Source organism: Schistocerca cancellata, chromosome 3 (genome assembly GCF_023864275.1).
Source record: "Schistocerca cancellata isolate TAMUIC-IGC-003103 chromosome 3, iqSchCanc2.1, whole genome shotgun sequence".
Taxonomy (NCBI): Eukaryota; Metazoa; Arthropoda; class Insecta; order Orthoptera; family Acrididae; genus Schistocerca; species Schistocerca cancellata.
The window spans coordinates 2,876,278-2,889,410 of record NC_064628.1 but is presented as its reverse complement, the minus strand read 5'-3'; positions in this window follow the sequence as shown (position 1 = coordinate 2,889,410).

Here is a 13,133-nt window from a genome sequence, read left to right as displayed (position 1 = left end):
AGAGCACTTGTTCACAGCAGCTTCTATAAGGTTTGAATCCAGCTTTTTCAGGTGGTTCAAATGGTTCAAATAGCTCTGAGCACTACAGGACTTAACTTCTGAGGTCATCAGTCCCCTAGAACTTAGAACTACTTAAACCTAAATAACCTAAGGACATCACACACATCCATGCCCTAGGCAGGATTCGAACCTGCGACCGTAGCGGTGGCGCGGTTCCAGACTGTAGCGCCTAGAACCGCTCGGCCACCACGGCCGGCTTTTCAGGTGGTATCATAGCATTAATTTGATCGTCGATTCGGTTTTGAATCATTCCTTCCAATAGCTTGTAAGCACAGCTAAGTAGAGATATTGGGCGGAAGTGTTCTGCAGCTGTTCCCTCTTTCCCTGCCTTTCTGATAACGATAATTTTTGCTCTGTTAAATTTTTTGTGGTAATGTCGCTGAACGAAGAATTTCCTTGAAAAGGCAAACTAGCCAATTTCGCGTTACCGGTCCACTGTGCACCAAAATTTCAGCCCACCTGCACCTGCAGCTTTTCTGCATTTCGTATGCTTTAAGGGCTGTCTCCAGTTGAGTGATTGTAAATGGAGTAGAGAATTCCGGGGTATGTTGCAGAGGTTTCTTGACTTGCGTAAGCTCTCTTTTTCTATTTCTATTATTTCTCTTATGATACGGGCCTTGTTTTCTCAGCACTGTTACGTATTGTGATATTTGGCAGTGATTCGTCGCCTGCGCTTCACTGTCTTTGTAATCGGAGTGGCTGGACCCAGCGAGGGCGCGGATTAACACACCGCGGCGACAGCCGACGTAGGCGGCAGCGTTGGTCCCGGGGCGGGACGGGAACAATGGCCGGCCGCGTGTTTGCTCTGCTCCGCCTGGTCGGCTGCCAAACCAAATACCAACCCCCCTGATCCCCCCTCCCCACCACACACGACAAGAACACCGCCGCTCGCCGGCTAGAGGGGGTGTGTCTGTGCTCCGCAAGGCGGATTCGCTGCTCCTGTCCTTCCTGCTGGGATAAAAACTGAAGCAGCGAAACAGGGGCCGGATTAACGGTGTCCTTCCGGGTGTTCAGTCCAGTTTCTGGCGTTAGGAACTTGCCTATTCTGTATAAGAAATAGTAGTAAATAATAATATTAATGCTGTAACTGTTGGTTGGTAATATTTACTGGCAAAATGCAATCTAACACCAGATTGCGTACTTACGGCTATCCTGTGTGGCCGTTTTTCAGTACGACTTTAAAAGAGAGAGAGATTATTAATTGATCACCGATGCGTCGGTTCTCCATTGTGTTCAGGAGACGTACGGATCGATTAAGCGAATAATTGACCTTCGATGAAAATACCTAAGGAAAATACCTAAGGGACCTATTTGAATATAAAAATTGAAATGAAAGCAAATTAGTGGAATTTCGTAAGAGAAAGATTAATAGATCGGAAGTTCAACACATTAGTGGCCTCCCAAACACAATCGAGATACCGCGATAAAGAGCGAACCTGTAACAAAGCTCATGTACAATTTGAACATTATTTTTGGTTAGTGAAAGAAAAGAATAAGAAGAAAATTACTGCATCGTAAGATATTAATATACTGTGAACAAATTGGCTTTAAACTTCTAGGCATGTGACAAATACACAATAAATACATGACTTACATCTGATATTTCTTTTGTACGAGGCGCAGTCCAATAATTGCTGCTTTGTGAGTCCGCTCCTTCTTAAAATTAAGTGTCATTGAGTGTGCGTAAGTACATTATATCCTCACCCGAGTTACCGAAACGTTTGTTCCTCGTTTCACATAGTTTTTACACAAAAAACTTGCAGCAAACCATGTAGTACGTCTTAACATGTCGGCGACGAAAAGTACAAAGATAATGAACTCTAGAATATTTCTTAACGAAAGATAGATTTTTCTTTCTTCTGTTTCACAGCTTCTTGCTATCAAGCGCTGCGGCAATGATTTTAAATATCTGCGCCCAGCGGGTCATAAGTGTTTATTTCGAGTATTTAAACGCTGGACTCGTGTTTTGGTATAAAAAAATATTTCATCTCTTTACTCTCGCGCTGTGATGCTTAGCATCTTTACGACTTACAGCTCGTTGTCTGTCCTTTTCTTTAATGACAAATCTCATATGCAGAGTAGCTGAAATCCAATAATATTGCAAGTTGTTTCCGTTTTAGGCACAATATTTCGTCTACCAATCCAGTCGTCATTTTGTGTACGACCTAAGTCAACTGCGGTTCCGGGATACGGATACTATGGTCAGTTTAGACGTGCTCTCCCTCGCTGCCCGAGTCCCACTTTCTGAATCCTTGGAACTAATTGCTGGGAAATTCGATCATTGTTTTACTGAATTATTTTAGGCACATACCGACGTCAACTTATTTTCTTTTCGAAGTAAAATATTACGATAAACCTGGTGGGCTGACGATGTTTAATAAGTAGAGCTGAAAACTACGACTGTGGTAGTTTTATTAGTAGCTTTCGTCAGATAAGATCGTATCTGCATTTCCTATCTACATCTACATCCATACTCCGCAAGCCACCTCACGGTGTGTGGCGGAGGGTACCTTGAGTACCTCTATCGGTTCTCCCTTCTATTACAGTCTCGTATTGTTCGTGGAAAGAAAGATTGTGTGGGCTGTAATCTCTCCGATTTTCTCCTCATGGTCTCTTCACGAGACATACGTAGGATGGAGCAATATACTGCTTGACTCCTCGGTGAAGGAATGTTCTCGAAACTTCAACAAAAGCCCGTACCGAGCTGCTGAGCGTCTCTTCTGCAGAGTCTTCCACTGGAGTTTATCTATCATCTCCATAACGCTTTCGCGATTACTAAATGATCCTGTAACGAAGCGCGCTGCTCTCCGTTGGATCTTCTCTGTCTCTTCTATCAACCCTATCTGGTACGGATCCCACACCGGTGAGCAGTATTCAAGCAGTGGGCGAACAAGTGTACTGTAACCTACTTCCTTTGCTTTCGGACTGCATTTCCTTAGGATTCTTCCAATGAGTCTCAGTTTGGCATCTGCTTTACCAATGATTAATTTTATATGGTCATTCCATTTCAAATCACTCCTAATGCTTACTCCCAGAAAGTTTATGGAATTAACTGCTTCCAATTGCTGACCTCCTATATTGTAACTAAATGATAAGGGATCTTTCTTTTTATGTATTCGCAGCACATTACACTTGTCTATATTGAGATTCAATTGCCATTCCCTGCACCATGCGTTAATTCGTTGCAGATCCTCCTCAACTGCAGTACAATTTTCCATTGTTACAACCTCTCGATATACCACAGCATCATCCCCAAAAAGCCTCAGTGAACTTCCGATGTTATCCACAAGTTCATTTATATATATTGAGAATAGCAACGGTCCTACGACACTCCCCTCCGGCACACCTGAAATCACTCTTACTTCGGAAGACTTCTCTCAATTGAGAATGACATCTTCGTTCTGTTATCTAGGAACTCTTCAATCCAATCACACAATTGGTCTGATAGTCCATATCCTGTTACTTTGCTCATGAAACGACTGCCGGCCGGGGTGGCCGAGCGGTTCTAGCCGCTACCGTCTGGAACCGCGTGACCGCTACGGTCGCATGTTCGAATCCTGCCTCGGGCATGGATGTGTGTCACGTCCTTAGGTAAGTTAGGTTTAAGTAGTTCTAAGTTCTAGGGGACTGATGACCTCAACAGTTAAGTCCCATAGTGCTCACAGCCATTAAACGACTGTGGGGAACTGTATCAAACGCCTTGCATAAGTCAAGAAAAACGGCATCTACCTGTGAACCCGTGTCTATGGCCCTCTGAGTCTCGTGGACAAATAGCGCGAGCTAGGTTTCACACTATCGTCTTTTTCGAAACCCATGCTGATTCTTACAGAGTAGATTTCTAGTCTCCAGAAAAGTCATTGTACTCGAACATATTACGTGTTCCAAAATTATACAACTGATCGACGTTAGAGATATAGGTCAATAGTCCTGCACATCTGTTCGACGTCCCTTCTTGAAAACAGGGATGACCTGTGTCGTTTTTCGAATCCTTTGGAACGCTACGCTCTTCTACAGACCTACGGTACACCGCTGCAAGAAGGGGGGCAAGTTCCTTCGCGAGCTGTGTGTAAAATCGAACTGGTATCCCATCAGGTCCAGCGGCCTTTCCTCTTTTGAGCGATTTTTATCACTGTGTCATCTATTTCGAAACGCTAGGAGTGTCGCTAACCTATCGGGCGTTACCTTATTAAGGTCGTATGCAGTCAGTGTCTTACTACATGCCCTTAAAAACCGGAAGCCGTAAAACGCGTATAAATTTAATTGCGATATGCAGGGTGTTTGAAAATGAATATACGGGTTTTAAGGCGTTGTATCACATATTACATTCACCTTACAAGTATAAATAATACACCAAATGAAAGAGAAACACGAACAGTTTTTCTTACAATTATTCGTTGTTAACACCGATCACACATTGAGTCGATACGCAAGTTGTTCCGAAAACTTGATCAATGTGTCAGAATAACTGTTGCAATAAACTGTTTCTAAAGTCGGATATATCAACTGGTATCGGAGGCAGGTACACATGATCGTGTCAGATCGTGTGTGAACGTGGAGGTCATGCATAAACTGCTGTGTCAACGGGGCCCTTGCGCCCCTGTCCACCGGTCGGATGCAACGTCGTTCAGCCAGTCGCGTACCGAGTTATGCCAGGGAGGCGGCGCACCACCTTGCTCCCAAATAAAGATGTGTTGATCAGCTTCTTCCCAATGAGGCACGGGTCATAGCTCTAGCACATCCAGATAAGAAACATCAGCTACAGTTGGTTCACGGAAAAAGAAAGGCCCCTAAACTTTCCGCGGGGATATTTCTTGGGTCTAAGCGTGAAAAGACTGGCACTCGTTCAACACGTTTTTCAGTCACTCTTCGTCATTCCATACTCTTCCCATTGCGCACAAGTATGCAAAACCGTTTCAGTTGCTCTTTTATTCGTTTTATTATTTACAATTGTAAGCTGAACGTAATAAACGCCTTAAAACCGGTATGTTAATTTTGAAACACCCTGTATAAAGCGCCGCGCAAGTTGGGGATCATATTTATTCTACATAGTTATCCTCCTGCCTGTTACGTAAAAATAAAGACTATTTATACCAAAATTAAACTATGAATGTTTAATTCAGGTTTTATTCGAAAAACATTTTCAACGTGAAAACAGGAATGTTGTAGTAAAAATACAAAAAAACAACACAGCTCTATCACAGAGCGCTACAAAACGCAATTTCCCCAAATGAAAACGTAAAATAAAGAAACGCGGAACAAAAATATATCAGGCATCGCCTCAATACTTCGTCCAGTTTATACTGTTAAGCCGGCCGCTGTGACCGAGCGGTTTTAGGCGCTTCACTCCGGATCCACGCGGCTGCTACGGTCGTAGGTTCGAGTCCTGCCTCGGTCTTGGACGTGTGTGATGTCCTTAGGCTAGTTAGATTTACGTAGTTCTAATTCTAGGGGACTGATGACCTCATGTGTCAAGTCCCATAGTCCTTAGAGCCATTTATACTGTTATTCGTAAAGAACTGTCGCACTTATCAATAATAACAAGAAACTCTTGCCTTTGATCGTGATGAACGTTCTACTGAGTACAAAAAACTACATTAATAACATAGTTTTTTTTAATGTTTGTGCATGTAAACTGCACTTTCATGAAACGTAATTACTTTGGTCACATACAAGCGGAGAAAACAAACAAACAAAAAACAAAGACAAGTCGTCGTCTCCCATTTTCCTCTCACACCTTCATTTATGTTTCTTTCCGTACCAAAGCTACGGATACTACAGGGAATCGTACCATTTACCATGTCATTTATGTCGTGTACGAAGACGACCGAACCGTAGTTTTGCTACAGCGCAGCTCTAGTAGTGCGGTATTACCTATCGTGGCAATCCTACACATAGATCGCTTTGAAGCAAATGCACTAGGCAACCTGTTTCTATCTGAAAGTGGACGATACGTTTCTGGTGTGGCCGCATGTAGCGGAAAAGCTTCCAGAGTTCCTAAAACACTTAAACTCCATCCATCGTGACATAAAATTCACATTAAAACTTCAAAAAGAAGAGCAAAACCTTTCTTCGACCTGTTAACAGAAGAAGGGAAGAATCTTTTGGGCACATCGTATATAGAAAACTTATGTATAGCGACAGCTGTCTCCACAGATCGTGCTATCTCCGTCATTGAGAAATTCGGTGCTAACGTCTGTGGTCCATAGAGCTCGAACTCTTTCAGACAAGGAGGACATCGACAAAGACCTGCAACAGCTACTATCAATTTGGGAAGGAATGTGTACTCAGGTAATCGAACTGAGTGGGCGTTGCAGTCGAAAACAAGAACGCCTGAGAAAGACATTGAGTCTCAGACCGAGGAAGAGAACTGTCCGGAAAGGTCGGTAGGTTTCTGCGATAACACGGGATCCAGTGTATAACTCGCATCAGTAATGATTAAAGGTCTTCTTTTTATGTTAAAGACGATTTACGTCCTCGAAAGCGGAGTGTGTGCCGCATTTCGAGCGATTGTGACACCGCATGCGTGGGTCAGACTGCCAGAACATCCGAGCAGAGTTACAAGGAACAGTCGAGTAAAACAACATAACCCAACAAACATCAATACGGATTTGAAAATTCTCAAATGCAGCAACAGTCCGCCACAAAAACTAATAATTGAAGAAAATTATCAGATACAAAAGCCATAGTGGAAGGCAAACAAGTGATAAATGAATACACAGCTCTCTGCTGTGGCACTCTGTTCTCTGCCCTCAAAGAATTATTAGACAAGACCAACCTATAGAGCTCTCACCCCCCACCACCCAGCCCCCTCCCCGCCCCCCCCCCCCACACACACACATACACATAAAATAAAATAAAAATTAAAAAATCACAGACACCTCTGAAAGATTCAGAACCGCCAGGAACACCTTCAACTGTTCCATTGTCAGCCATCTTGTTTTTACACCTTCAGTTGTTCCACTGCCCACCATGTTTGTTTGTGCAGCTGGTAAAGCAGTGAAAGAGTTAGTGATAGTGACAGTGGCAACTCAATATATAGTGTTTGACAGTGATGATGAATAAAAAGAAAATGTAAGTGAACCATTATGTAAATAGACACACACACACACACACAGTATTAAATAATTTCAGGCATACAAATAACAAGTTTTCAAATCGTAATTTTGACTTAAACAATTTATCTACTTTAAGGTGTAAGTGGAACAAAACGGTCACTGTAGAAAAACAACACATCTCGTCGACATCGAGGTCATTAGATACGGAGCGCAAGCAAGTGGAAGGAAATCGGTCGTGCCCGCCATTTACCTCGAACGATTTAGGGACGTCGTGGAAAACATAAATCTGGAAGGCTGGACGTAGGTTTGAACCGTCGTGCTCCCGGATGCGAGCCCGGTGTGCTAACCACTGCGCCACCTTACTCGGTACGAATATATTGGAGACAGTGTTAGTTGACAGCAGATTTGCTTCGTTGTATGTTTTTGGATAGGGTCCGCCTTTAGCAAAACACAATTTTGTTTTTTAACCCAAGCATGTTTCACTGCAGTTGTAGCATCTTCAGTGACATTCTATTTTTCATCTGCTAAAGCGTTCTTTGCTGTTTGTATACATCTAGCTATTAGTTCTTAAATATTAATTACAGATATTTGAAAAAAAAACACATAAATTACGAATTCATACCTTTTTTCAAAAATACGTCGTTTGTGGTACGATTTGTTACCATTAAATGTCAGGTAATGACATATCGGCAGGTAAAGCCTCAAGATGTTGTGACATCGAAAATATCGATTACATATGTCATCTTAAGTTTAGTGGATAGAGGCGTAGATTGTGTTGTGGAAAGTTGTCTTTTTTTTTCCTTCTTTTTGCATTCAGCTTCGAGTTTGGTCAAAGATAGTGGGACACACTTATTGACTGAATAGGAGTATGTCCTGGAATATTCGATATTATGTGTCTGAACGCACTCCGTTCAGGAATGAGTTTGCTCGTTTTCGTAGTTCAAATATCTCTGAGCACTATGGGACTTATAACTACTTAAACGTAACTAAACTAAGGACATCGCACACAACCATGGCCGAGGCAGGATTGGAACCTGCGACCGTAGCGGTCGCGCAGTTCCAGACTGAAGCGCATAGAACCGCTCGACCACCTCGCCTGCTCGTTTCCTTGACTGTGCCAGGTAATGACCAGTGAATTGCAAGTTGCCGCCTGCGTCATTGGTTGATATACCGCAAATCAATACAGTGTATACTGTTGACAGAACAGCATGGCTTGTATATGCCTAAGGAAGCAAATGTGCGTTTCAAGAGACACATTGAAAGAATAACCACGTTTCTATAATGCTGAAAATAACCGTTACCTCCATAAAAACTGCCAACCCCAGGCGCGTACATGCGAATCCTGAAAAAGTAGCTATTTTATGCGCGTCCATTTTCGTAAGCAGACTTGGTACTTTGCTTCCAAGATATAGCTGACAATTGCCTTTGGAGAGCGCTACAGTCTCCAGCTATGCTGAGGAGCACGTTATGTTCTGTGTGGTGAACCAGCTCGCTTCTGAGCGTGCTCACCCCCTACCCCCCCCCCCCCCCCCCACCGCCACCTCCACCACCACCGGCGAACACTGGCCTGAGATTTAAGTAAACCACCGGAACGACAACATTTGGGCGGTTAAGGCAGAGCCCAGTATCTCGGGGATGCGCCCCTTTGTGAACAGCCGCCTCGTAAAAAGTGTGCGAGCACTTCACACTGCGTGTGACTCCGCGCCGCCGCCGAATATTTCCGTATGCATGAGGGTAGGAGGGCCCGTATGCTTACCTTGCCTCGCCTCGCCTTACCTGCAAATTCAGCCGCGGCGCGGAACACGAGCCGTGTGAAAAGCGGGATCGAGCCGGCGTATCGGGGATGGAGATATTGGCTGGCTCGGTGGATCCAGACGCGGGGGAGGCGGGCGGCCCTCTTTCACCTCCCTCGGGCGTTCGGCGGGCACCTGCCGTGAATTTCGCAACTGGAGTGAGCTGCAGGCGGCGACGGTTTCGCCGAGACACGGTTTCATTTGTTACAGATATATGTGGGTACTGATATACTGGGTGGTCCATTGACAGTGACCGGGCCGAATATCTCACGAAATAAGCGTCAAACGAAGAAACTACAAACAGCGAAACTCGTCTAGCTTGAAGGGGGAAACCAGATGGCGCTACGGTTGGCCCGCTAGATGGCGCTGCCATAGGTCAAACGGATATCAGCTGCCTTTTTTAAAAATGGGAACCCCCATTTTTAGTACATATTCGTGTAGTACCTAATGAAATATGAATGTTTTAGTTGGACCACTTTTTTCGCTTTGTGATAGATGGTGAACCGGCAATGGAGGTTGAAGCTTTGACAATGCCAGCCACTCGTGCTGGCGAAACGTCAGAAAAATCATTAGATGAACGTCGGCCGAGGAACCCGAGACAGAAGCCAATAGGCAGTTTGTCAACAAGTGGCCACGAAAGCCTTAACAATTTTGTATTAATGCAATAAATGCTCAAAATGACGTCCGTCAACCTCAATGCATTGGGCAATACGTGTAACGACATTCCTCTCAACAGCGAGTATTTCGCCTTCCGTAATGTTCGCACAAGCATTGACAATGCGCTGACGCATGTTGTCAGGCGTTGTCGGTGGATCACGATCGCAAATATCCTTCAACTTTCCCCACAGAAAGAAATCCGGGGACGTCAGATCCGGTGAACGTGCGGGCCACGGTATGGTGCTTCGACGACCAATCCACCTGTCTTAAATTATACTATTCAATAGCGCTTCAACCGAACGCGAGCTATGTGCCGGACATCCATCATATTTGAAGTACATCGCCGTTCTGTCATGCAGTGAAACATACGTAGTAACATCGGTAGAACATTACGTAGGAAATCAGCATGCATTGCACCATTTAGATTGCCGTCGATAAAATGGGGGCCAATTATCCTTCCTCCCATAATGCCGCACCATACATTAACCTGCCAAGGTCGCTGATGTTCCACTTGTCGCAGCCATCGTTGATTTTCCGTTGCCTAATAGTGCATAGGCGCCGATATGATTAGGACAACCGGGCGCTCTCTTACAGCGGAGCTGGGTTCCACACATGCAGCACCTTTTTCTCTACGCTTGGATGCACGCGGTCACGACCGCTGTGCGTGTGATGGTGGAATGTAATCAGAGAGTCATGTATTACAAATTCAACTAACACAAGCATTCGTAACCAGTTCCAGGCGCCGTGGGCTTTCCTGAGAAAGCTAAGAATTTTTATCATATTGCACCCCGTCAGCAACTGTGATAGACTAATATATACAGGGTTATTACAAATGATTGAAGCGATTTCACAGCTCTACAATAACTTTATTATTTGAGACATTTTCAAAATGCTTTGCACACACGTACAAAACCTCAAAAGGTTTTTTTAGGCATTCACAAATGTTCGATATGTGCCACTTTAGTGATTCGGCAGACATCAAGCCGATAAGCAAATTCCTCCCACACTCGGCGCAGCATGTCCCCATCAATGAGTCCGAAAGCATCGTTGATGCGAGCTCGCAGTTCTGGCACGTTTCTTGGTAGAGGAGGTTTAAACACTGAATCTTTCACATAACCCCACAGAAAGAAATCGCATGGGGTTAAGTCGGGAGAGCGTGGAGGCCATGACATGAATTGCTGATCATGATCTCCACCACGACCGATCCATCGGTTTTCCAATCTCCTGTTTAAGAAATGCCGAACATCACGATGGAAGTGCGGTGGAGCACCATCCTGTTGAAAGATGAAGTCGGCGCTGTCGATCTCCAGTTGTGGCATGAGCCAATTTTCCGAGGGCTACGCCTGAAACTTGCCCGCACGCGTTCAACCTTTTCTTCGCTCACTGCAGGCCGACCCGTTAATTTCCCCTTACAGAGGCATCCAGAAGCTTTAAACTGCGCATACCATCGCCGAATGGAGTTATCAGTTGGTGGATCTTTGTTGAACTTCGTCCTGAAGTGTCGTTGCACTGTTATGACTGACTGATGTGAGTGCATTTCAAGCACGACATACGCTTTCTCGGCTCCTGTCCCCATTTTGTCTCACTGCGCTCTCGAGCGCTCTGACGGCAGAAACCTGAAGTGCGGCTTCAGCCGAACAAAACTTTGAGTTTTTCTACGTATCTGTAGTGTGTCGTGACCATATGTCAATGAATGGAGCTACAGTGAATTTATGAAATCGCTTCTATCATTTGTAATAGCCCTGTATTGGAAAAATCCGCCTCAGTTGCTAAAATTTTCTGGTCTTTGCCCGGGTTTCAGCTAGATTAACCTAGCCTTCTTGAGAAGCATAAAATTACTATAACGTGTCAGAGTAAGGCACAGTCAACATTAAAAATTAAAACCTATAGTACCGTGATACCATGTCGAATTAAAACTTCAGTTAAGTAGTGGTACTATACAACTTTTGCTGTGGCTGAAGCGATGTGAAACAAATGTTGGATTCAAACATTTAAAATCCTGAGAAGGGCATTGAAATAACGTTTTAAGAAGTCTTAAATTTCAAAAACACCTCCTGGAAGGTCACACTACAGGAACCTGTACGTCGGAAGCAAGACGGCGCTTTTTGCAGGCGATGCTTTTGTCTATAGGAATGTTGTAACGTCAGAAGACGGCAGTTAAATGCAGGACGACCTGCATAGGATCGATAACTGGTGTAGGGATTGACAGCTGTACTTAAATGAACCTAATTTATTGCGCGCAAATAAGTTAAGAGCACTTCTTCTGTTCCATTACACTACTGGCGATAAAACACCGAAAACAGTAACTGCCGTAAAAGAAAAGACGTAGGGAGAACTGTCCAGAGAGACCTGAAGTGGAATGGTAACATGGGAGAAACGGCTGAGTTTTATTGGAAGGAACTTAAAGTTAAGTAATTCTTCCTCGAGAGAAGCAGCTTACGAAAACTTTTTCCACTGATTTTTGATTATTACTAATCAGTCTTGAGACCCTTAACAGGTTGGATTAATAGAATAGGTAGAGAAAATCCCATGAAGATCGGCACGTATCGTCATGGGATCGTTTAGTCGTCACGAAAGCGTTACGGAGGTGCTCGACAAATAGCAGTGGTACTCACTACAAGAGATGGGTTGTGCATGAGGGTGGGAAGAACGCACCGGCTAAAACCGATACCGGTTCTTTTGTTCTGAAAAACCGGTATTGTTCGGCATTTGTTGGTTCGCGGTTACAACCCATTTTTTCCCCACTTTTTAGTAATAACTGGGTAAATGCTAAATTGGTGATCCCTTGATGCCTCAGAACATGTCCTACCAACCGGTCCCTTCTTCTGGTCAAGTTGTGCCACAAACTCTTCTTCTCCCCAATTCTATTCAATACCTCCTCATTAGTTACGTGATCTACCCATCTAATCTTCAGCATTCTTCTGTAGCACCACATTTCGAAAGTTTCTATTCTCTTCTTGTCCAAACTGTTTATCGTCCATATTTCACTTCCATGCATGGCTACACTCCATACAAATACTTTCAGAAACGACTTCCTGACACTTAAATCAATACTCGATGTTAACAAATTTCTCTTCTTCAGAAACGCTTTCCTTGCCATTGCCAGTCTACATTTTATATCCTCTCTGCTTCGACCATCATCAGTTATTTTGCTCCCCAAATAGCAAAACTCCTTTACTACTCCAAGTGTCTCATTTCCTAATCTAGTTCCCTCAGCATCACCCGACTTAATTCGACTACATTCCAAAAAAATGGTTGAAATGGCTCTGAGCACTATGGGACTTAACTGCTGTGGTCATAAGTCCCCTAGAACTTAGAACTACTTAAACCTCACTAACCTAAGGACATCACACACATCCATGCCCGAGGCAGGATTCGAACCTGCGACCGTAGCGGTCGTGCGGTTCCAGACTGTAGCGCCTTTAACCGCTCGGCCACTCCGGCCGGCACTACATTCCATTATCCTCGTTTTGCTTGTGTTGATGTTCATCTTATATCCTCCTTTCAAAACACGTCATTCAGCTGCTCTTCCAAGTCCTTTCCTGTCTCTGACAGAATTACAATGCCA